Source organism: Buteo buteo, chromosome 8 (assembly GCF_964188355.1).
Source record: "Buteo buteo chromosome 8, bButBut1.hap1.1, whole genome shotgun sequence".
NCBI lineage: Eukaryota > Metazoa > Chordata > Aves > Accipitriformes > Accipitridae > Buteo > Buteo buteo.
The window spans coordinates 27,698,906-27,723,055 of NC_134178.1; the positions used below are offsets into that span (position 1 = coordinate 27,698,906).

At 36.8% G+C, this 24,150-nt stretch overlaps 1 long non-coding RNA gene across 1 annotated transcript; it reads right to left on the reverse strand.

The window, feature by feature from the left end:
* Positions 1-372: 372 nt before the first annotated feature.
* LOC142034029 (uncharacterized) lies at positions 373-9,412 on the reverse strand. The gene is made up of 3 exons (XR_012651434.1): positions 9,343-9,412; positions 5,191-5,229; positions 373-458 (listed from the first exon to the last, which is right to left on the reverse strand). It is a non-coding gene; the product is annotated as an uncharacterized LOC142034029 (long non-coding RNA).
* Positions 9,413-24,150: the final 14,738 nt, after the last annotated feature.

Below are 24,150 nucleotides of genomic sequence, written 5' to 3' on the forward strand. Positions count from 1 at the left end.
TCTGGAGGCTAATGTAGTCAAGAAAAACAACAAAAACAAACACATAAAAAACACACAAACAAACAGAAATGTAAGGTCTACTCGGGAAATATTTAGTGTGATATTTTAGATTTAGCTCATCTTTCAAATTTGCACTAGGGAAAGCAAACTTTTCTTCCTGATTCCATGTGATTTGTCCAGCTAGCTTGAATAACTTTTTTTGTGAATCATTTCAGTAAAACTTGAATTTGCAGCAAACCACCTTATGGACAATCTGGATTTTCACTTTGTAGATTTGGAGATTTTCTCTTACCTGGGATGGTGTATTGTTGGCAAATTGAAACCGGGAATATAGTCTGTGTTCCTTCCAGACCTCCTCACCTTCTTTCTCCCAGCAAATCTCAGGTAACACTGTATCCCAGTGAAGAAAACCCACAGTCTGTGTGCGTGGTGGCTCAATATAGAAATTTTCAGGACATCTGAACAAAAGAAAATGGAAAGATCATGCTTTGGGCACTTTCAAAACATTCAAGTAAGCAAACATCACAATTTTCCCTTCCTCAAATATCAAAGTGAGCAAAATATGCACTGCTGTTTTCCCAGAACTTTTAAAACACATTTATTCCTATTTCATAATAGGAATAAAATTTTCCAAACAAAATTAAGGATTGAAACTCCGTGCTATGAATGACAGAAATGAATGACAGGCACCTTTCAACCACAATGACAGATAAACTGTGCTATAATTTAGAACAACAAATATGCCAAGAAAATCATGATCTGCTCAACTGACATTGATAATCAGGAAGAGAAGGAAAGATTGGAAAATGCATTATTTTCCATAAATTATTTGCTTAGGTCATGAGGAAAGAGACATAACCATCACAGTGACCCTCTTGCATTGTAGTTCATGGATGACAGTTGCCATCATGCAGTATGCCAGAATAGTAAAGAGTTTGCCTAAAGTTCATGTTACACTATTAAAAGAGTAAGACTAATAAATATTTATTATAATAAGTACTATAATAATACTATTATAATAAATGCAACACAATGACGTTGTCGGCTCGGCCACTTAAAAAAGTTCAGTTCACAATGGAAAATTATCCGTGCCACAAAGTTTCTCTCTCCCTTGCTTTTGTAGCAGAGTTTTTAATAGTATTCTCTCAAGGATATACAAAATTTTCAGTTCATATAGTTGCATGTACCTGAACTGATGAATATTAGTTGGATATAATAGAGCAATTTGGAGTCCTGCTGCCTTTTTACTTCCCAATATCTTCTGGTAAAAAGTCTTTATTCACTGGGCTTATTTACTCAGCATTTTTCAATTGCTTTGAAACAATGAAGTTTCTTTACGTTTTGGTTTCAATTCTAGCAACATGAAAAAACACTGAGATGATCATAAACTTTGAATTAAGTATTGATTACTATTGGCATAAGGGAAGAAAGGCTAAATTTCATTTGCTGTAGCAAAAATTATTGAGGAAAAAAAAGAAAAAAAAAGGAAAAAAAGATGATTTCCCAAAAGCCAAAAATTATGTAAGCTGCTGTTGATCTTATTGTCAAAGATTAATGAACAATGACGGTCTAAGAAAGCAAAAAAGCTAACATTAGCAAAAATCAGATTATTCTATGGACTCTCTTTCACCCTCAATTGCTAATGGATGTTGTGGGTGAGGAAGGTCGCTCTAATCTTATGTAAAAATGTTTTATTAACTTTAGCCTAGGACTATGGTATATTTTCTGCAGTCCTTTTTGTAACTGGATTATGTCTTGTTTTATATTTTTGAAAACAAGGCAAGGAACGGGTATTAGAGAATAGCTGTGACAAAGTGATCAGCTGTTGATAGGAGGAACAACAGATAAAAAAAGTACTATTAATACACACAAAAGACCATTGAGATCTTTCCATACAGGAACATTTCATATAACAACTGTGAATAAAGTATTCTGGATAAAGGACAGAATTTTTCTGCACTTGAATCTCTGTGGGATTTACAGCAGGTCTTGCATTTTAAAATAACAATAGTAGAAATGCCTTCTGTAAAGACAGAGTTTCCTTGATAACATGTTGCTGCTCATCTGCCTTTTTGCATTAATGATCAGCTACACCTACTTTCTTTAATAGTAATTTTAAATGGAAACTAGTGCCCTAATTTCTCCTGTGTTATTGTCTGCCTGAGAATGAAGGGTAAAGCGGCTGCAACTTTGATACTATATTTTTCTCCAATGACGTTTCCGTAACTCTTTACAAATTATAATTCAGGGATATCTGGTCTAATTTCTAATCTTTTCCTTTCTCCTCAAGGCTACCCTTGAATTATTTAAGTCCCAATGATAATTTCAAACTAGAGCATGATGCTATGTCATACCTCTAGTGCGAAGCAGGGACCTTTACAAGAGTGCTGCTTCTGACAGTGCTACATCGCACAGTTCACCCTCACTGCACCAGCTGTTACCCTTTCCTACTGCGTTTCCCGTTCTCCTTTCCTACTGCATCCCATGAGTTACTTCAAAGTAACTTAGAAGCTGTCATCAAAATGAGATACTGAATGGTATCTTGATGTGCCTCCATGGTGGAATGGGACGTTACCATGCCTTTTTTCCACTAAGCTTCTCCTCAAAAATTGAAACATCTCCTTTAGCTTCTTCTCAAAGCAGCTCTTACAAGGCATAAAGACTGTGTATACTTTGACAGCACTAGCAATGGGTGAACATACATTAAGGGAGAGAAACTCAGGTGAAGACTGTAAAATTTAGGCTGCAATTCTTTGTACTTCTGGACATCAGTGAAGTAAAAAAAAAAAAATAAATAAAATTTTTTTTTTGCATGCAGAATTTTCTGAATTCTACCCCAGAATATGATATGCAAAACTATTTTTCTATTTTAGTGTACCCTGTTTCACAAATTCTATATTCCAGTGTTTGGTCTTCCAGTATACTCTAAAGAAAAGTAAAATGGATATGGCTTACTTTTCTTTTTCCTTTTTGTAAAAACACAATTACCCATGCAAAATTCAACAAAATAATTAATATGAATTGAAGACAGGTAATGGAAGTTCTGTTTCATTATACTTGTGACAAATCATTACACTATAAAAATGAGGAAAAGTAAATTACATTTTAAAAAATCAGAAGAATGAAGACAGCAGTGATTTTAATCAATTTTTCAACTTTGCATGTCACTTTTAGACAATTCAAACTGTCAAGAATATCCCAATAAAGAAAACCTAAAATGGCAAATTACGTTCTAAGATGAAATATTATTACTAAGAAACCATCATCACAAAATATTACTATCTGTTGTATTAAAAATTAATTAAGAAATTATTCATTTGTCGCAAGAGTAACACATGGTCAAAATACACAATAAAATATAGCTTTAATTTATTACAGTTGAAATTAAAGATTTAGATTATATGATGGCATAAATAATGCTGGTGAATTAACTGTATGCAATTATCTGTTCAATTCTACATTGAAAGAGCTAAGAGGAATAAAAATCTTCAATATCAATCCAATTAAAAGCTTTTTATAAAATGATTAGCTGACCACAGATTTTAGCTTCAATTCCTCTGTCTTTTGAAAAAAAAATAAAAAATAAATGCACAGTTCAAACTTGTGTGTGAGTGTATATAAACACACAGATATTCATATATGTTTTCTTTTGCCTGTTTTGAGCTCTCCTTGGTGAAGTGAAGTTAGCTTCAGAGTAAGCTGATTTTGATTACTCTTTAATGTATTTCATACAGTAGTGATGCACAGTTCAAAACATCATTTGCTCTTCCAACGTTCTCTGTGCTGCACATATCCATGAGAAGTAGAAACTCCAATAATGCTCAATATCACAGCTCCATTTAATGACTGCCCTTTTTTGACATCTCACCAGTAAAGATTTATTTGACATGGGTCTAAAAACCTATGTTCATTAATTCCCAACACAATGGGAGGATTAACTTCTATTTGCTGATTTGTATGGATATATATAACAGAAGACTGTAGAGGTAATGTAGACGTTGACCTGATTATATCTTCAGCTATTACAGCTCAGACATGAATTGTTACAAAAAAAAACCCAAAACAACCCAAACAAACAAACAAAAAGTTCTGAAGCATTACTTAGACTGAGCTGCATAAAATGGAGTTGTATTTTATAAGCAAATACATAAATAAGTATTTAGTAAGAGTTTTCAGTCAACAAATAATTGTTAAAATGTTTAGCCCTTGAAATTGTCTAGGCTCTCCACAAATGATATGTCCTTCCTATTCTACACACAAGGGAAAAGAAAATTAAAGAAAAACATTTATAACTATATAAGCTAGTTTGCAGATTAAAGACTTTTTAAATAATGGATACCTAAAACAAGGCATGAGGAGGTCAGCAGCTCCGTAATTGATTCAGTAACTTGATTTGGTGAAATAGAAGTATTTTAAAAACATTTGGCTAAATTTAAATATTAAAACAGCCACAGGGTAAACCAAACTATTCAGAGTTGATATAAAGTACCAATTCTGAAAGGTACTTTTTCTTATTAACAGCACTCTATTAAGGCTAGTTTCCTGTACATTATACAAGAGGATTGAGATCAAGAGAAGCAGTCCCTGACACCTCTCAGTTGCTGCCGCTTGCTCTTATGACCTTTCTACCCCACCCTTCTTGTTTCAGCAGAAGTGTCTGGGTGGCCATGTGCTAACGTAAAGTGTATGCAAGTTAAAACTAGTCTGGGAATAAATAAATAGAAGAAATAAAAATCCAGATTGCTCTTTTCAGTAGCGACTAGTACTAGCTGAAAGTGCATGAAAGCATCCTGCATCCTTTACAGCTTCTTTTAAAAATTATTTTTATCTGTTTGTTTTGGTATGTTCTTCTCATTGTTCATTTAAATGCTTAAATCCCAATTTAAGCAGATATGTAGCTGACAATTTATGAAATCACTTGTTCGTAAAAGCCACATTGAAATCATACACTATGATTCCAAATTTAAGTACTGCTAAAAAACCAAACAAAACTTAACAAGGAAGTTTCTCACACAAATTTGATGTCTGCACAAAACAACTGGTAAATTTTTCCATTACCTAAGCAGGAATAAAGCAGAATACAAATTAGGACTTAACTACAAAGTTACAGCTGATCAGTACTTCTTCAAACCTAACCAAACAGTGCAAACTAAACAAACCACCTATTCCTTTTACTCAGCCTTTTCTTACCTTCTGAGTCAGAGAACAGTTGAAGATGTGTATTTCAATCTAAAAAAAATAAAAAGTAAAAAATTAAAAAAAATTCAACTAAATACAGAGTGGGACCTGCATGAAAATTAAAATGCAAGTTTCTGATTATTTATTTTAAAGCAGTAGTAGTTTTCAGACATACAGGTGAACAGGTGTGAGGGCTACACAGGTAGAAATATCTGGCATGTGGATGTGTATCTAAAGATCTTAAGAAAAACCTAGAAATCATTTATGATAAATGGAATAGTTGCAGTACCAATTTTGATTACATAATATTAAGCAGAATTACATGCATGAAAGGATGATTTTCTTTGTATACATTAAGATGAGATGTCTTCAGTGATCTTTTAAACTAATTGATGGGATAATTCTTTGTCTCTTGGGAAATAAGGTTTCATTTTTTAGTCATTTAATTGATCCTTCTCTTATTCTGTCTAGAATAAAATTACCTAAAACTTGAATCTATTGAAGATACACCAGTGTGAGAATGGTGGAAATGAGAACAGTTTCATTCCTTTTAGTAACTATGCAGCCAGGTGGAAGTTTATGAATAAACATGTCTGCAGAACACTGCTAACACTACAGATGTGAATTTTTTAAAACCCAGTGGCACAAAGTATAATAAAGGGGCACACCTGCCATTGATAGCATAATAGAGGGTCTTTTTTCTGTCTGTGCAGCAATTAAATCTCCAACTATTTAACACTTCTCCAGCAATAAGACCCCAAAGACGTCAACTTGTATAGCTGTTCTCTGCATATAATGGCAACTTGGTTTAAGTACCTCTTGTTCATCTTGTAAAGAAGGCAGTGCACTTCACTTTAGTCTTTCTATAACCTCTTCCTAAAACTGTGGGCTCTCAGGAAGGAAAGTGAGGATTTTGCAGAATAATCTTACCTTGAGAAAATGGTTTCTTTATGATTTAGATTAGAAATTCCTTCTCTTTTTGAACATGAAGGACATTAAATAAGCCTATAACATGTAATGTTTCAAAGCAAAACAATTAATAGTATATGGGTTTAATGCTTTCTTAATTATTTTAAATTATCTCAGAAACTTAGGGTATGATAACACTACTATAATCACTAGCTACTGAAAATTCAGTCAACATCAGGTTGTCCTCAAACAGACCAATGTTTTGTATCCAGAATAAATATTTCTACTTAATGTTTAAATTATCTTCTGCGACTAAGTAAAGTACAAAACTATATCTTTGGTAAAACATTACAATATAGTTCCTAGGAATTTAAGTCACAATTATATACTATATTAACTTAGAAAATATGTTCTAAAATAAAGTAATTAATATTCAACTTTTTGTTTGTATTTAACTGAATTCATAACTCCAGTGTTTAATGGTAAACATGCTCTGTGAAATAGCCATGAGATGAGACTCTGCTGATCCCATGCAATATTGCATTTATCTCTTTTTTGACCTTTTCAACTAAAGTCTTCTCCAATGGAGGTGCTGCTAGACTGGTGAAATGGCAGTTCATATAGAGTTTTCCTCCTTTAAAACTGAATTACTACAGAACTTTAATTATATTGTAATAATGGGAGGGGGGGGGGATTATTAGTCCTCAAAGATGATCTTCTTTATCTTTCAATACAAGTACAAATACGTATCTTCTTGGAGACAAGAGAGAATAGATGGATTTAAGAAACACTCCTCTGATCTGGCCATAGTGGATCAGAAATTGCATCCAAGCAGGAGCAAACAGTTTGAAACTAGAGTCCTCTGTGCACAGGTGTTCTGGAGAAAAGATGAAACAACGTGCTGTGAGAGACTGTCTGAATGAGGGTACTGAGAAGAGACTTACAGCTTTAGATTGGCAGTTCAAAATCATCCCCCACAAAACCTGTTACCTTGAATGACTTGATTCTGTAGCCTTGGTGGAACTCTTTTAGAGGACCTCACCATGGCAGAAAAAGCTGGTCTCTGTTCTTGTCCCTGTGGGAAGTAGGCTACAGAGGACAGGACTTGACTATTCAGGGAAAGAGAAGGAAAAGAGGTTGATGATACATGTAGCAGAACACAGATGCTCTGGGATAGTGCTACCATGGTCCTACTTTTGCTTCCTCTTATTTTGACCCCAGTCAGATATTTTTTTTCTTCCCCCTCTCCCCGCCCCAGTCAAGGGTTATACCTGAGAACGGGAAACAGGGTTGGTTCTGAGGGAAGATGGTGAACTGCACTGTCCGTGGCAAATGTGAGCATCACACAGATGTTGGCAGTTCAGTATTGGGTTCTGGCACCAAACGTCTGAACAGACAACTTTGAGCTCAGCAATGCGTGGATGGCCTAGCTCTGACACAAGAGCTGAAGGCTCTGAGGTGGGAAGAGATTTGGAGTGGATGGTTAGAAAGCAAATTACCCACAGGAAACGACTTGATTAGAACCAGACTGTAGTCAAGCCTTGGAGTGGGTGAGAGGAGGGCTGGGAGGGTCTCTGACTAGAACCTGGAAGGGTGAAAAGGAGATTTTGAAAAGGATGACAGGGGACTGTGAGGATTAAGTAATTCTGCAGAGCTGTTAAGAGGGGCTTGAGCCTTTTTGGAGTGGCTAGAAAGCTCAGGGAGCTGCTATCAGGAAGGACAGGGGCAGCTGTTAGGAGTTACTGACCCACCTGAGCACCTTTATCCAGAACCTTGCTTGGGCTACATGCTGTCCCCTTCCACATCCTCATTTGCTGTCAGAAATGCAGTAACTGCCACATAATGAAGCCCTCACTGCTATTCCTTTAAAATTTGGTTTCTTAAACATTTATGCAATGAGTAGGAAGTAGTTTCATTATACCACTTTAAAAACTTGTCTTCAAACAAATATAGACTTAGTATCACAAATCCAATGTTTTCTAAAATCACCATCCTCTTAATTGTCAAGGGCAGGAAGTAATTGTCACAATGATTCATCAAACTCATTTCATTTCAGGAATATTTTTAGGTGCTAGTGAGTTAAGTGATAAGGAATATATGTTGATATTATAGAAAGGTGAGATGCGAAGATTTGAGGCAGCTATTTAAAATCTGTGAGCTGGCCAGCACCTGTGTCATAGGCATATCTCCAAGCAAAAATAAGTGAAATAAGATTTACCAGATTTTGATGTCAGTGGTGTTAGGTTTAGGGTTTACGTATGTGTGTTTGTGTAAGACAGAAAGAGTCCTTGCCATTAACAGGCTGGGAACTGGCACTGGTCTGCCAGTACAGACTACAGCTAGCTTTCTAAGGGTATAGTAGCCTGCAAATCCAAGAGTGACATTTTAGCCTCAGAAGCAAAATTTCACACTTTCATATGTATATATGTAATCACACAAACGAGAATGTTTTGTCTACTTGCTAATGTCCTCCCATTGACTTAATTTCATTTACAGTTGAAAATTGAAAAATATGCCAAGAAAAAAAAACATACCTGCATTTTTAGTGTGTTTCTATCGTACTTAGCACAAGGCTCATAGAGACATATTCTGCTCAAAGAAAGATAAGACTGTGGACATTTAAGCTAACCCAACTATGTTTAATATTCTTCAGGATCTAGTATGTAGTGTATAAATATTGGCTATCCATTGGATATACATATTGAATGATCAAATTATCATAGAACTTGATTTTTTAAAAGGAATGGAAAAATATGAACACAAGAAAGAAGGAAAACAGACACTGAAACAAAAGAAGTGAAAGAAGAAAGTGAAAAAACTGATGGGAGAGATTAGGAGAACCTTAAGGTGTGAGGAAAAAAAATCTGCTTCCAATAAGGAAATCATGCTTCGTACTTCTGTGGTATATTGATTTTCAAACCTCATTCCCAACAGAAAATTATTCTGATGAAGATGCTCTGTTCTACTCTTTGCATATGCTCCTACTGCTCCTTCTTAAAATAAACAGAAAACATGAAATCATGTTACTGACCATGAAAATATACTCTTCAAAAGATTAACCAAGCTGGTGGTTTTAGCAATCTGGTTGTATCATTTCTCCCATCCATATTTCTAGTCTTTTCCCTTGAACTATTTCAATGAACTATTTCTCTTGTCTGCCTCCCTTTTCTCCCCCAAAAACCTGAAGCAATGGAAAACAAAAAATAAACAATTTTATCATTGTCTTCTTCCTTTCACTTCATAAACATGACTTACACAGTTCCTCTGGGTTTTTTTCCTCATTAATTAATTGCCCAAAGTTAGGGGGTTTTTTCACTTTCCTGTAAAGAGAAAAATAAGCGCACTCATGTTACTGCAAGACAACATCACTGCTGAAGTGTTTCTGGAAGCACAGCCTGCACTAAGTTAAACCTGCAGCAGAATTCCCCTAGGAACAGGCTGCTCTCTAGAATTAATAAAAGCTCAGCCCCTGTTCTGTGGTCTACTACAGCCTTATTCAGAAGTAACATTTTGAATTACTATTCACCATTTTGAAGCCTGAATCCAAGTCCACTTGAGCCAAATGGAATATTTCCTTTTATTCACTGGGCTGTAGCTCAGAAGCAAAAAGTTCCTTTTCAACACTGAATTTCAAGCTCTTTTAATACATTTTTCCAATACCAACAGCTTTTATACTTTCAGTAGAGATACAGCAGTTTCTTCTACTAATGCTGCTCCAGTAGAATTGCCTTTGACATGTCATCATAAGGTACATATTGTAAATAGAAGAATTGGTAAACAAAGCCACAGCAAAGCTGTTTGATAGCATAAAATCTGCGCTAAGCTGTACATTTTATACCAAGAAGCTTTACTATGGGAGTTGCAGTGCTCTAATTCAATTTGTGAGCATAGTATTGAATATTAACATGAAGCTAAAGCATTGTTCTGGTGCATACTGTAGCTTTACAGTTCAAAAAGCTTCAAAACATGCAAGTTAAACCAAATCAAACTGTCATTTTAGAACATATAGCTGACTAATATCTATGATGAAATGAACTATATTAAATAAAAAGCACCCTTATTTCTCTATTGTCAACATAGAAATTAACTTGAGGGAAGCGAGCAATAGTATTTATATGCAGCTGTAGTAGGAATTTTACTTTACATTTGCATATAAAAAACTTGCATTCCAGCAAAGCAAATGGCTGATAAATTGCCTTACATGTAAATATTGAATATTCTTATGCATCTTAAAAGAATTCAGACAACTTTTAACATAAATCTGAAATTTCACACAAGGATAATTTTTATACCCTTTAACTTTTTAAGCATTTTTCTCAGAGAAATTTGTTAATGAATCTTGTCAAATGTTTTTAAATTAAAAAGTGTATGAAATTAAAATTTGGTTGACTTTTTTTCAGTCTGTTGCTCTTTTTCATTTTTGACTGACTTCAAAAATTGTTTAATTTTATACATTTTCAAGAATAGTGATTCCTGAAAAGATCTGAAGTAGCAACATTTTTCCACCCAAGATTTCTAGTACTTTTCCTTGCCTTGTACACTGAAAGTTTGTGTTCTATACTATTTTTCAGCTTAGCCATGTACAGAGCTACGTTAGGACAGTATTTCTGGTATCACCAAGCAAACGTTACTACATATTATTTGCTATTTCTGAGAATTCAAACTGAAAACTTAATCTATCTGCTTGACTTCTCCTGCTAGATGAGAAAAAAGAAATACAGCAATGGCCATTTATAAGTTCAAACCAAAGATATACTTGGTGCTACAGCCTTGTCTCCACGTACTCACAACAGAGGCTCCCTTGCAGACATACTCCTCCAGACTGCATCTTCTTGCTTCAGAGCCCTCAGCTCTGAGCATTTTTGTTGCATTTTCCTTGATGGTCCCAAGGTCTTGTTTTGAAATTGACAGTGAATAATTTCCCTCCATTCACCTTCACCATCCCTCTCATGATTTTATAAACCAAGATGTCATATATCTGCCTTCATATGATTTATACGGACTTTTTATCACATTTTCTGCCATTTCCTTTTTTACAGCCAACAACATCCTAGTCAAAGTAGTCATGCCTCCTAGAGAAGCTGCTTCCTATCATTTGCCCTTACTAATGTAGCAGCTCAGAATGGGGAAATCAGAACTACACAGAATGGCCAAAAGGTGGATGCACCATGGATTTATGTAGTACCCTAATGATGTCCTCATTTGTCCTCTATTCCTTTAAATCCTAGAAACCTGTGATGGGTTGACCCTGGCTGGATGCCAGCTGCCCACCAAAGCCACTCTATCACTCCCCTCCTCAGCTGTACAGGGAAGAGCAAATATAAAAAAGGGCTTGTGGGTCAAGATAAGGATAGGGAGAGATCACTCACCTATTACCATCATGGGCAAAACAGACTCGACTTAGGGAAAATTAATTTAGTTTATTACCAATCAAATCAGATTAGAGTAAGGAGAAATAAAAGTAAATCTTAAAAACAACTCCCCCACCCACCTGCTTCTTCCTGGACTTAACTTTACTCCCAATTTTCTCTACCTTCTTCCAGGGAATGGGGGTTGGGGTTAGTTCATCACACGTTGTCTCTGCCGCTTCTTCCTCCTCAGGGGCAGGACTCCTCACACTCTTGCCCTGCTCCAGCGTGGGGTCCCTCCCACGGGAGACAGTCCTTCACGAACTTCTCCAACATGAGTCCTTCCCACGGGCTGCAGTTCTTCACGAACTACTCCAGTGTGGGTCCCCCACAGGGTCACAAGTGCTGCCAGGATCCTGCTGCACCGTGGGCTCCTCTCTCCACGGGGCCACAGGTCCTGCCAGGAGCCTCCTCCAGCATGGGCTTCCCACAGGGTCACAGCCTCCTTCGGGAACCCACCTGCTCCAGCGTGGGGTCCTGCCTGGGCTGCAGGTGGAGATCTGCTCTACTGTGGACCACCCTGGGCTCCAGGGGACAGCCTGCCTCACCATGGTCTTCCCCATGGGCTGCAGGGGAATCTCTGCTCCAGCGCCTGGAGCATCTCCTCCCCCTCCTTCTGCACTGACCTTGGGGTCTGCAGGGTTGGTTCTCTCACATGTTCTCACTCCTCTCTCTGGCTACAGTTTCTGTGCTGCCGCAACTTTTTTCCCCTTCTTAAATGTGTTATCCCAGAGGCGTTATCACCACCATCGCTGATGGGCTTGGCCTTGGCCAGCAGTGGGTCCACCTTGGAGCTGGCTGGCATTGGCTCTATTGGACATGGGGGAAGTTTCTAGCAGCTTCTCACAGAAGCCACCCCTGTAGCCCCCTCCTGCTACCAAAACCTTGCTACGCAAACCCAATACAAAACTCCTAGCACTTAAGTGTGCTTTCTTGATGCTTACTGAGGGTACACATTCATCCACTGGCTTACCTAAGCGTTACTAAAGCTGCTACACATCTTCTTCATTATCACCTTTCCTTGTCCCAATCTCATTTAGAAAGTGGGCAGCAGCAGAACAAACAGTAGCTAGGCCTAGTACACAAAAACTAGATGTTGTTCTGATATTGCTGAGTAATGACTTGCCTTGTGGGCAAAAATGTATACCAAAATGCACAATTCTTCATATAAAGAACAACCTTTGAAAAACTGCCTCTGCTGTACTTACACAAGGCACACTTCATCTACCTCCATGAAGCTCAGCCAAAAATTTCTCACCAGAAATGATTTGCTCTTTCATGTATCCTCTCTACATGATGGAAATGCATGAGCTGTGAAAATTTCGCAACAGTTGACAAGCCTGGATGTATCTTATCTTGATATTCATCCAACAGAGTAACAGTATCACAAAGCTGAGCCAATATCCTACACCTGGTATTAATCTCCATTGTAAAAAAATGAAACATTTATTCAGTTAGGAATTTAAGTAACTGGCCTATGTCATACTTAAGGAGACTGTACTGTCCTACATGTCTAAAATGGGGAAGGGAAAAAAGAACAATAATCAAATTTATCCCCTGAATGTTCTGAAATGGTGATTGAGGTTTTGCACGTACAGGCATTTCTTCTGATCAAAAGTTTTTAGGATGAAGTTCCTGTTGTATATCGTTGTGTTTTTTTTTTTTCAATCCCTCACACTTCTGTGTCTCAGCTGATATTTCTTTCTGTGGCCTAAGGATGTCAAGAACGAATTTTTTTCACTTTCAGCATGACTACAAATCCTGTGACTTAAATACACAAAGCATGAATGGATTCTATTGACAGGGTCTAAACACAATGAGACAAATATAGACAGGCATATAAATTAATAAATAAAGGGGAGGGACATTTTCAGGGACCTTATTAAATACTGAATAATGTTTTTAACTAGATGTCTCAGACAACAGAATTATTTTGCTCTGAATGCAAACTAATCTTCAGAGGTATTTGTTGGGGTTTTTTATTTTTTTTTTTATTATTAACTTGTTAACTTGATATTTATTTAAGCTTTGATTCTTTTAGTTTTTGATTACATAGTCAAAACTGCTCATGGTAGTAATTGCACATCCTTCCTTAGAGATCCCCAAGAAATCTCTTACCTCCTCTCTCTTTACTGAATGTTAAAAAGTTGTTGTCGGTATGGTAACTGATTTGCATTTCAGACATCTGTTTAAACCAGTGTCAAAATTACAAAATTTTATGATGTTGAAAACACACTCTTTTGGCTCCTTTGTCTGAGAGAAGCTGAAACTCAGCCACTTTAGGGTGGTAGCATTTTCCATTGGTCACACATAAATTCATCTTCTAAAGGATGACTTTTACATCTTGATTGTTGAAAAGGATTTTTTTTTTTTATTTAGGTTCTTTCATAGGCTTTGTCTAGCCCAATCTGGTAAATGTGTCCAATACTCTATGCAAAAACTAGTACATTCTCACACAAACAAATGCTTAGGTCATGGTTCATCTTGCAACCAAAAGCATAAAAGAAGTTTTTTTCCAATAGTAATTTTTTCCAAACAGTAATTCTAAGGCATATTTTTTCATTAATAGCTGCTCTCTGTAGAAGCATTTGTGCTTGCAGAATCATTTTTAAAGATAATAAAAGTGAACTAGATGGTGATTTGTTAACTTTGCTTATTTATTTCTTCTATTTTTCTGAGAAACTGGTTTTCATTCTTCTTGCAAACTGTCCCAAGAATGGCAATAAGCTATCTGGTATTGCTCATCAGATTTAGTAACTTTCCCAACAGATAATTGGGAAAGTCCCCTCCCTTTTTAGAAGGACCCTTCTACTCTCTAACAAAACCAGTCAACGCAACAACCATTCTTCTCTCCCCTAACATCAGAATATAGGGATGGCCATTCTGCTTCAGAACATCCTGCCCAGGACTCTTTTTTCAATAATGGCAATAAATGTATGCCTAGCAAAAAGCAAATTAGGCTATTCTTTACGTATTAATAATTATTATTGTTAATTATTATTATTATCATCATAATCAAGAAGCTGTATTAGTATTAGGGTTTTTTTTCTTGCCTCCAACTACTTTCAAGTCAGGAGCCCTATTAAAACTTTGTGAGAGATTGAAAGAGTTCCTGTCTCAAACATTGTCGCGGGGCAAGTTCTGCTTAAAGACAAACCCTGCACAGCAAGGAACCAAGGTGAAAAGCCCATCAGCTCAGACATCAGCACCAGGAGGGGGAGGGTGTGCTGGAGGGTGGCAGCTCCCTGTTCTGATAAGCTGTTCTGATACAAAGATCAAACAATGGCCACGTCTGCAGGGAAGGACAAGTTACTCCCAAATGACCCCCAAGCCCAAAGGCTCACAAACTGCTCATTAGCCTGACAAGTTTGGGTGCCCGCCCAAAGGAGGGGCAAGGATGATAAAAGGACACAAATTGAAGCCCGGGTGCGCAAGCCCACTGGGACTGGACCCCTCAGCTGACTGAACCAATGCTGGACCCAGGACCGGTGAAATCTTTCTCTCTTCCTTTTACTCTCTCTGTTGTCTTCTCTCTTTCCTTTTTCACAATCTCTACACCTCATCCGTTTCAAGTTATAAACCATTGACCAAGTCTGAGACTAAGAGTAGATCCAGCTGCCCCTGGGCCCTTCCCTGAGGAGGATTCTAGAAAGCAAGGGGGTCTGCTCTGAACCTCATGACTCAATGGGAGGGATGTTCTTATTCCCTGAATTGATGTATATGGTTACATGGTTTACAGAAGTAGTCTTATGCCAATTCCTGTTGTGAGAAACTCTGTCACTTACTACGACACCTCCCCAGTTCAGTTTGCTTTTGTCATGAATAAAATCTTTAACTGATCATTTGGTGTCGTTTCACTTTAGTTTAGCCCGAGGGAATTTCAAATTAAAACACAACTCCCAGATCTGTCCAGTCTGGGTTGTGACAAACTGGTAAAGTTTATCTGTTTAGTTACTTTGGTAATGCCAGGTATTCTTTTCCTTTAATTCTAGTGGAAATCTGCCATACCAGTATTGTGCAATATCATCAAGTCTATTAATACAGCATTTGCATAAACTAGGAAGTTGCAGAACATAAGAAAGGTGCATTGCAGAGGAACAGCATGGACAAGGCACTGGTAATACACTAAACTCGTCAAATATGTCTAACTATATTATTGTATATAGTCTAATAGCACATATTTCATCTTAATTTTGGCAAACAAATCAGTTCTGTGTAGAACAACCGTGACAAGAATAAAAAAAAAATGCAGTGGATGTTGACCTCTGGCTTATAATAGTTGTTTTGAATTAGTTAAGGTTCCTGTGGACAAAAACAGCACAGGCATGGATGTCATAACTCTTCCATGAAGCAATTTAGAGAAGTCTACAAATTATTTTAAGCAATATTAATTTTTTCCATAAAAGGTGGAAATATTTATTTTACCTCATAACAAATCATTGTGTTTTCTTCAGCTGCAGCATCATAGAAATTATAATTCAAGATTTAATGCTCTGGATAAACAGTGTATTCCTCACAAAGTCTGCCAAATGTTGGTGTTTCAATGATGTGAGAAGTGTTTAAATTTCTGAATATGAAAACCAGTCCTAACTTTTGACATAAGAATTTTCAATGTTTCTACATCTTGTTTCTTTAGAAATGAACAGTTATTAGTTTTTACATTCTGACTAGAGGTGACAAAAAGTAGCAACTGTATGCAGGACAGGTACAGCTTTGATTGGAAACCATGTCCAAATTAAACAGAACCAGTTTTTTAAGCTTCATTATAATCTTAATTAGGAACTGAATTTCTTTGTTTGTTTTGTGTCACCTAGAACTCATTCTAAGAGCTACAGCATTCTCAAAAAGCTGAAGACTATGCATTTCAAACATGATACTCAACAAAATAACAACCCTCAAAAATAACCCTCATTAAACTGTCCACTGTCACTGTTTTTCATAAAATTAGATTCTTACTGACCTTACCATTCTTTCAAACAAATTATAAAATGTTGGCAAATTAATATCACTGAAGCTGAGCACTCTTTATTGAGATAACAGATATTCACAAGCAGGTTTTCCCCACAGTGGCCTGCTTGTCATAGATGAACACTGTCTTTGGAGGGAAAATTCAAGCCTCACGTTGGTTCAGATCTTGTTCCCTCTACTGAACTTCCCAAGAACAGTGCTCATGGGACATGGTTGTCGTAGGAAATGTATCTGAATAGCTACCCACTGGGAAATACATTGTTGTCTTCTACTAATGCAGGGAATTTTCCTGTGCAAAGAACTTAATCACTAATTTATTGTAAATGCCCTAGAAATTATAGGCTTTCACACAAATGCTAATGAAAGTATGTGTCATAAGAATGAAAAGAAAACTGAGTCTCCTTATAAAAGAGTGACATCATGTGCCATCCTCATCTCAGACAGTCAAGCACTGCTTCTGCAAAATAACTCTATTAAAGACTTCTTGTATGAGCCGTGTCACCACAGGGCAAGGTTTACATGGGCTCGTAATTCTGTAGAAAGAGTTTTCTTAAACAGGATGAAAACATATTTGGAATCAACACCCACAAAACAGCAGCGTGTTGCAGGAAGTACAGCAGAGAGGTGGTTTGCTGTCATTGCTTTCACAATTTCTTGCGGAGGAAGGGCAGGGCTGCTAACAAGTCCCCGGGTTTCTGGGACAGGCATCAAACCCATTGGGAGGAGGGCATAGCGCTGGAGCAGGTGATTGCCCCCTCTCTACAGCTGAGGAAATACAATTACCTCAGAATAGGGAAGAAGAGACAATTACTGTATCAGCACTACCTCCAAAAAAGGGGCACATTTTTGCCTAATGTAATGACATTTCTCAACATCTTGGGTACCATTTCTCATGGTTATTTTCACAGGCAGCACTAACCCTACAAACTCAAACTGAAGTTTTTTAGCAAACATTTTAGAGAACCTTTCAGCAAACTTCCCCTTCAAGAGATATAATACACCTTACCAATTAATTTATTGCTTTGAATATGTATAATTACTTGGCTCCTTTATGCTGACTCCTCAGTGAATGTTATTTATACAATGTATTTGTTTATGCAAATGAGAAGAAAGTGAACTTAATGAAATGTAAATCAAAACCACAAAGATAAAGCACAGTTCAGGTCTTTCTACAGAAATATGGAAGGCAGAAGCGTAATGATGGCAGGGTTTATTGCTGTTTTTTTCTCTATGACTAATACCTTATTGCTATAACATGAGTACGGGCTAGGGCAGTGCAAAGAAGTCAACATCCAGTGTCTGCATTTAGAGTACAATATTAAAATGAGAAAAAAAAATCAAGTAGTTCATGATTAGGATGAAGATACAAGGTGTTTTTTCAGCTCTACTTTTGAATAAGAAAGATGTGACCAGAGGAAGAGGAAGGGGGCGGGAGGGGCTGGAGCAAAAAGCTTATATTTACAGACTATATGTGACAACCAGGTAATCATAGAATCATTTAGGTTGGAAAAAACCTTTCAGATCATCAAGTTCAACCATTAACCTTTCACTGCCAAGTCCACCACTAAACCATGTCCCTAAGCACCACATCTACACACCTTTTAAATACCTCCAGGGATGGTGACTCAACCGCTTCCACTGGGCAGCCTGTTCCAATGCTTGACAACCCTTTTGGTGAAGAAAGTTTTCCAAATATCCAATCTAAACCTTCCCTGGTGCAACTTGAGGCCATTTCCTCCCATCCTCAAGTCCTTCTTTTTTTTTTTTTTTTTCCTCTGGGAGAGATCCTTAAAATCCACTAATAGTCTGACCCATTTATGCCACAAGAATTACCTGTAAGCCATAATTTATGGAAACAAGGAAAAGAAGAGCACAGCCTAACTGGAAAAAAGCAGAATAAAACATTGTTGAGATCTCTATATTATTAACAAAGAATATTTTGTACAGCAGCTAGGCCACATAATAAAGTGGCCTGCCTTGCTTGCCTTCCACAAAGTCAAACATCTTATTGGAATGATTTTTCTCCAGTTGTTGTTGATCAGACATTTGAATGTGCATCCTGGAGAAAACTGATATTTTGACTTTCTTTTCATTTTAAAATCAGTAAGAAAAGTAGGTGGGGGTTTTTTTGTTTGTTTGTTTGTTTTTTTTAATGAAGCTAGTGATTCCATGGTTCTTTTCTAGGCTGTAGTATGACGGGACCCCAGCTCCCAAGATTAACCACAGAATAAATTTTTCAAGAAAATTATGATTTTGTGGAAATCGTAGTTCCATTCAAAAGCCAATGTGACAAAACCAGCTTTTGATGAGCTCTAAGAACCATTTCTTTTCAGCCTACTGTTTCTTTGTTCCTCCCTACTGTCTGTTCTGTGGAACCATGCCTGAAAGCTGTAATAAACTTACCAGTCATACAATTTTAAATAGAGTTGTGCTATCTAACAGCTTTGTGCACTTGGAGTGTGTCCATGACTCCTGAGATACGCAGTGCAAGAGACCTACTGTACCATTCTCCTTCTATGACTGTTATTTCTTATTAAGGTATATATTTGAAAAGAAAACTAATCTGATGTTATTTCTGATACCTATTTCTGATATTAGTAACTCATATACCCACTAGTAATTTACAATTTTTTTCTGTAGCATACAAACAAAAATTTATCTTCTTAAAAAGGATTCTTAACTTTTTTTTATCTTTTTTTGACTAAAAACGATAAGTAACCAAACCAGTCTTGTCAATCATAGTGCATGTTACCTGTCACAGAGGGTGAATTTAATTGCTTTAATTAAGCTGGAAATCAAACACAGATCTGACCATATAAAGGGAAACAACCCCATTGTTGTTAAAAATGACAAAGTGTGAAGGTCACAACTTACATATTAATATGTGACCTTCAGTTGTAAACAAAGAATATTAAATGCTCTTATTCATCCTCTGCTAATGAACATATATTACTCTGGAGTCTAATGAATAGATAAAACATCTCCATTCATCAAATATTTATAAAAGTAATATTTTCTATGCTTACCAATTAAAAGGGTATTTTATTATACATTTAGAGCATGCCAGCTTCAAAATCCTTGGAGGCTAGGTGCCTGAGAGTGCCAAGAAATGCAGACTAGTATTCAGCTCATTATCTTCACATGGCTATTTTCAATAAACAAATATGCAAATGTACTAAGAAAAATAATATTTGGCCAAGGGAATAACCAATGGGTTTACTTACTCCTTTTTCAATCACTGGTCTCGCAATAACTGATGATTTCAGTGTTCTCTGAACATGTGTAAATAGTAGCCCACATCAATGCTATATGCAAAGAATTTTTTCTTACTGTCATCCCATTAAAGCCATCATCCAAATAAACATCATACAATACAATAATTTTGTTTGGTAAGTACGTACAAATATGTATAAGTAGTATTTAATATCATAAAAGCATGCAATATAATGTCTACATGGTATGTTTAGAAATATTCATGTGTATACACAGCTTGTATAGCCCGTCCTACTCACCCTTTGCACCTGACAAAAGTTAAATGTCTTAGGGGCACAAAGGTTCACATCTCTACAGCAAGCTGAAATACTGATGGCAGGTGCTATCTATTCATACACACATACTAATACAAAAAAATGCAACAAATAGTCTGTGTAGTTCTTCTTAGCTTTTGCAACCATGTCAGCTTTGGGTTTTGGATATGCCAGTAACTTATGCATAGATTTCAGCAACCAAATATTTTCTCTTCTGTTTTTGTTAGTTTGTATGAAAATAACTGTCACATAAATCATAATTTACTGATTCTTTAAAACTTTTAGATTACTAATAAATAGAGCAGAGAATATTTTATATGTGGAGTAAGTACTTTTCTTGGGAGGGGAAAGGCGACAAGCCTTTACAATTAGATTACCTTTAGTGAATGTCCAAGCAATAAATTTTGATAAACAACAGTTTAGACATCTATCTCGCTTCTTTCTGGCATCAGATGGTGGAAACTGCGTTTCCATAACAAGCGCATATCTGAAACACCCAAAACAGTCAACCTTAAGAATCTGTTAAAACTGACATATTGCTTTGGCTTTCTTGCATTAAGCTAGTAAGAGCAAACAAAGATTTATTGTGCAATTTACATGGGAAAAAAAAGGGTCAGTTTTTTTCTCCAATGCAGGACACTGGTGCCCTCTGCTGTCAATTTCCTGAGTATCACGGGCTTGCTTTTTTTCTCTCCAGTACCAGTCAAATTGGTTTCAAACTGCTCTTAGTGTTTCATAATTACACTTGGAAGCTATGGCGCAAATGTAAAAATAAGTGGTTTGGTTTTCCTTTTCAGCTTGTACTGCCTCTGTCAAGAAATAAATGTTCCAAAGAGCTTCATAATTTATCTGCCCTCTGTAAATGGTTATCGAGCATTATATCCAAACAGAACGCACAGCAAATAGCTAAACACGCTCTTTGTAATTTTTCTGTGTGTCCTGAGGTTTGTTCATAGCCTTAAGAAAGTAGTTGGTGGGGTGCAGGTTTGGAGCCTCTGTAAGGCCCTGTTCAAAACGTTCTCAATCCAAAATCCTGAGAAGTCAATGAAAGCATTTCTAAGGATTTTAACATACTCTGGAGCTGCCTCAAAAGCCACTGCTATCACGTGCTGCAAACTGTAGTGTTTCTGTCTGCCCATCTGCTTACCTAGGTAAGGTTAAAATAAAAACCCTTCAAATTTCAGGGCAGCCCCAATGCTGGCTAACTCCTTGGGGGGACTGGTGTGAAGCAAAAGGAAGGATGTGTGTAGGAGTGAATGAACAGTTTCATCCAGAAGGCTTTAACTTAAGAGAAAATTTAAGTAAACTACCACCTCTGCATCAAAATGCAGGGGTCGCATACAGGCCGCAGCTGCTACCTCCATAACAGTTTCTCTCTGATAACAAGGCTGATTATACATAGTACTCTGACAGGATGATGATGAATGTGGCAAAGACTGCCTATTCAGGTCCTGTTATCAGTAAAGTATGAAGAGTTAAGAAACAGACACAAAGTTTTTGTTATTGCTGTGAAAGCAGCATGATACATCTGAGAGCTGCTTGTTTGTGGTACAATGTTTCAACGACCTGAAAGTGCAGCTAATTTCATTCTTGAAGTAAGTTATGCAAAGTGTGAGAATCAACAGGATGAGGCGAGTCCACAAGTGCAGGTTTAAATTCTAGCTCAGGTGCATAATGGATGGAGATTTTTGAAAAATGGAAGAGATTGGCAGAGGAGATTTCTCCTCTATGAAATGCAAAACTGTATTATTCAAAGTGGTTTTGTTAGTTACTGTTCACCAGGTGGAGTTGTCCTACTCTTTGTTTGACTAGAGGTAAAGACAGGTCCAGTAACCAAGAACAGCTTGTCAGGGGTACTGAGAGTTTTGGCTGTCAGAAGATATTAGCAGCCTACAGGCACAAAAAGGCAAAAAGGAATAACTTTCTTGAGTCATGAGTATGCACGCTTCTTTCTATTACACAGCTGGGGTTTTTTGGGTTTGTTTTTTTTTTATGTCTCAAAGAATAACAGTCTGGTTCTTTTGCTTAACTAGAGATAGGTGGAAGGAATAACAAATATAAAAATATTCTTCTTTAATTTTTTAACATTTTTTTTACACATTTTCTTTTGGAAGTAGCACTTAAAGGCATTTCTGGGTTCAGATTTATTCTGAGATGTTTGCACAAGAAGCTTTCTTTTGGGCTGAATGCTGAGTGTCTTGGAGCGCTTCATATTATTCCATTTTTATTTTAGTATATTTATGATGAAAAAGCATTAAGTCTATTCAAGGTAAGCATCTACCTTTTACCACCTCACCTCATCAGAATCCCCACTTTTTCTGCAGAGTGCAAACATTTGCAGTATGTCTCTCCATACGAAAAGGCAAGGATCTTGAAATCAAAATACATGATATAAGAGACAAACTAAATAAAATCATCCTTGTATCTCAGCAAAACTAATTTAAATTTCCTAACATAACAAAGCAGCTGCGAATTTACTGCCGGGAGGTACACTGTGGCACACTTAACACATTGCCAAACAGATGCCCCTTTTTGGATCCTCAGGAGGCAGGAGTTGTTTTTGTGCAACATATTGCTACCTTTGGTGCCCCAGAAAATTGTTGTTGAGATCACTCTGCATAATAGCCAAACTTGTCTAGGTATTCACACTAACAAGAGCTACGAAATTTTAGATATTCTAGCCTGGAATACAGCTGCTTGCTTTTCTTAGCATTCACCCTTTTTGTGAGGTCTTAATTCACACTAAAAATTGCTACTTACATCAGGATTTGCCATTCCTGAAACTTCAATCTGATTTCCTCCCAGTATCAGAACAGGGAGCCTCTTGAATAACGCTTGCTGGGGTGACTAAAAATCATGTCACAGGTGTGGTATTTCCTGCTCTTTTTAGGTATTTCAGATGGGCTGGTGCTAGTAACCTCCAGAGCTAAAAGCATCTTTATGATGGAGGGGTGCTGGGGGGAGTTCTCACAGGTAACTTCCCTGGTACCTTTTTAAGAAGACCTCTGTGATCTCTCTTCTAAGAAAAGTTGGTTCTTACTCACAGCATGAGAAAGTTACCATTTTTATTGCCAGGTCAATAAGAAAGGCAAGGTCCACTATCGCCTCTAACAGAAAGGTTCAGAGGAAACATAGTTCAATACAATGGACTTCCTCTGTAAACTCGGTAGGAGCATTTCATGTCCTATTCAGTGAATTTATGAACAGTGTGACCAAATAAACCTGCAAGACACAGTTATTACTCCCTCATTGGTGTACTGTTATTCTTTATCATATATATGCCCTACCCCCGTATACTAGCCCATATTCGAAAAGAAAAGTAAGACTGTTAAATTAATCACTGTCCACCTTTGCGTCATTTTTACATCCTTTTTCACAAAACAATTCTTACCTTAAATACACCTTCCAGGTCTGTATATACAGTTCACATTTATTATTCAGAATCCTGCTTAACCATTATTGAGTGTTGGCTCATGTGGACTGAAACGTTTTGCTTTTACAGAGCGAAATATGTTGCTTTGCACTATTCCTGTTTTCCAGAGCTACAGTTATTGGATATGGGCGTTTGAATGAATTATTGACTCCTTTATTACTGCAGCATAAAATCTGTAACTACACTTTCCTTAATGCTCTCATGTCTCTCTCACTGCCCAAACTGCTAGAATACATCAGGCAATCCATGATGACAGAAAAAGAGGTATGTGAAGGACCAGAATTACAAATCTTATTAGGTGTCATATAGCTCAGGGACACAGCACAGTTTATACTTTCTTTCAAAACATAAAAATCAAGATACAGTGTTTCAGCACTTCTGAATATAAAGTGGTCGAAAATGTTTTATAATTTTCTGGTGTGTTGTTTTTTTTGGGGGGGGCAACATAATATAGACAATTTCAGTCTGTTGAATCTTTAATAAGCAAGAAAGTCAGTCAATTTTGGATCATTACAGAGAACCATTATGCACTTATGCAAGCCCAGATTGCATTCTTGTCCCCTAGCTCATTAAACTGATGTAAAATTAACCTATCCAAGGGAAAAAAAGAAAAAAATACACCAAAAAAGCATTATTTTCTTCTGTACTAGCTTACATAGGGATCAGATAATAACTAGAATCAGTCTAAGACCAGAGGTGAGACCAGAGGGTGAAATGGTCTCTGTTA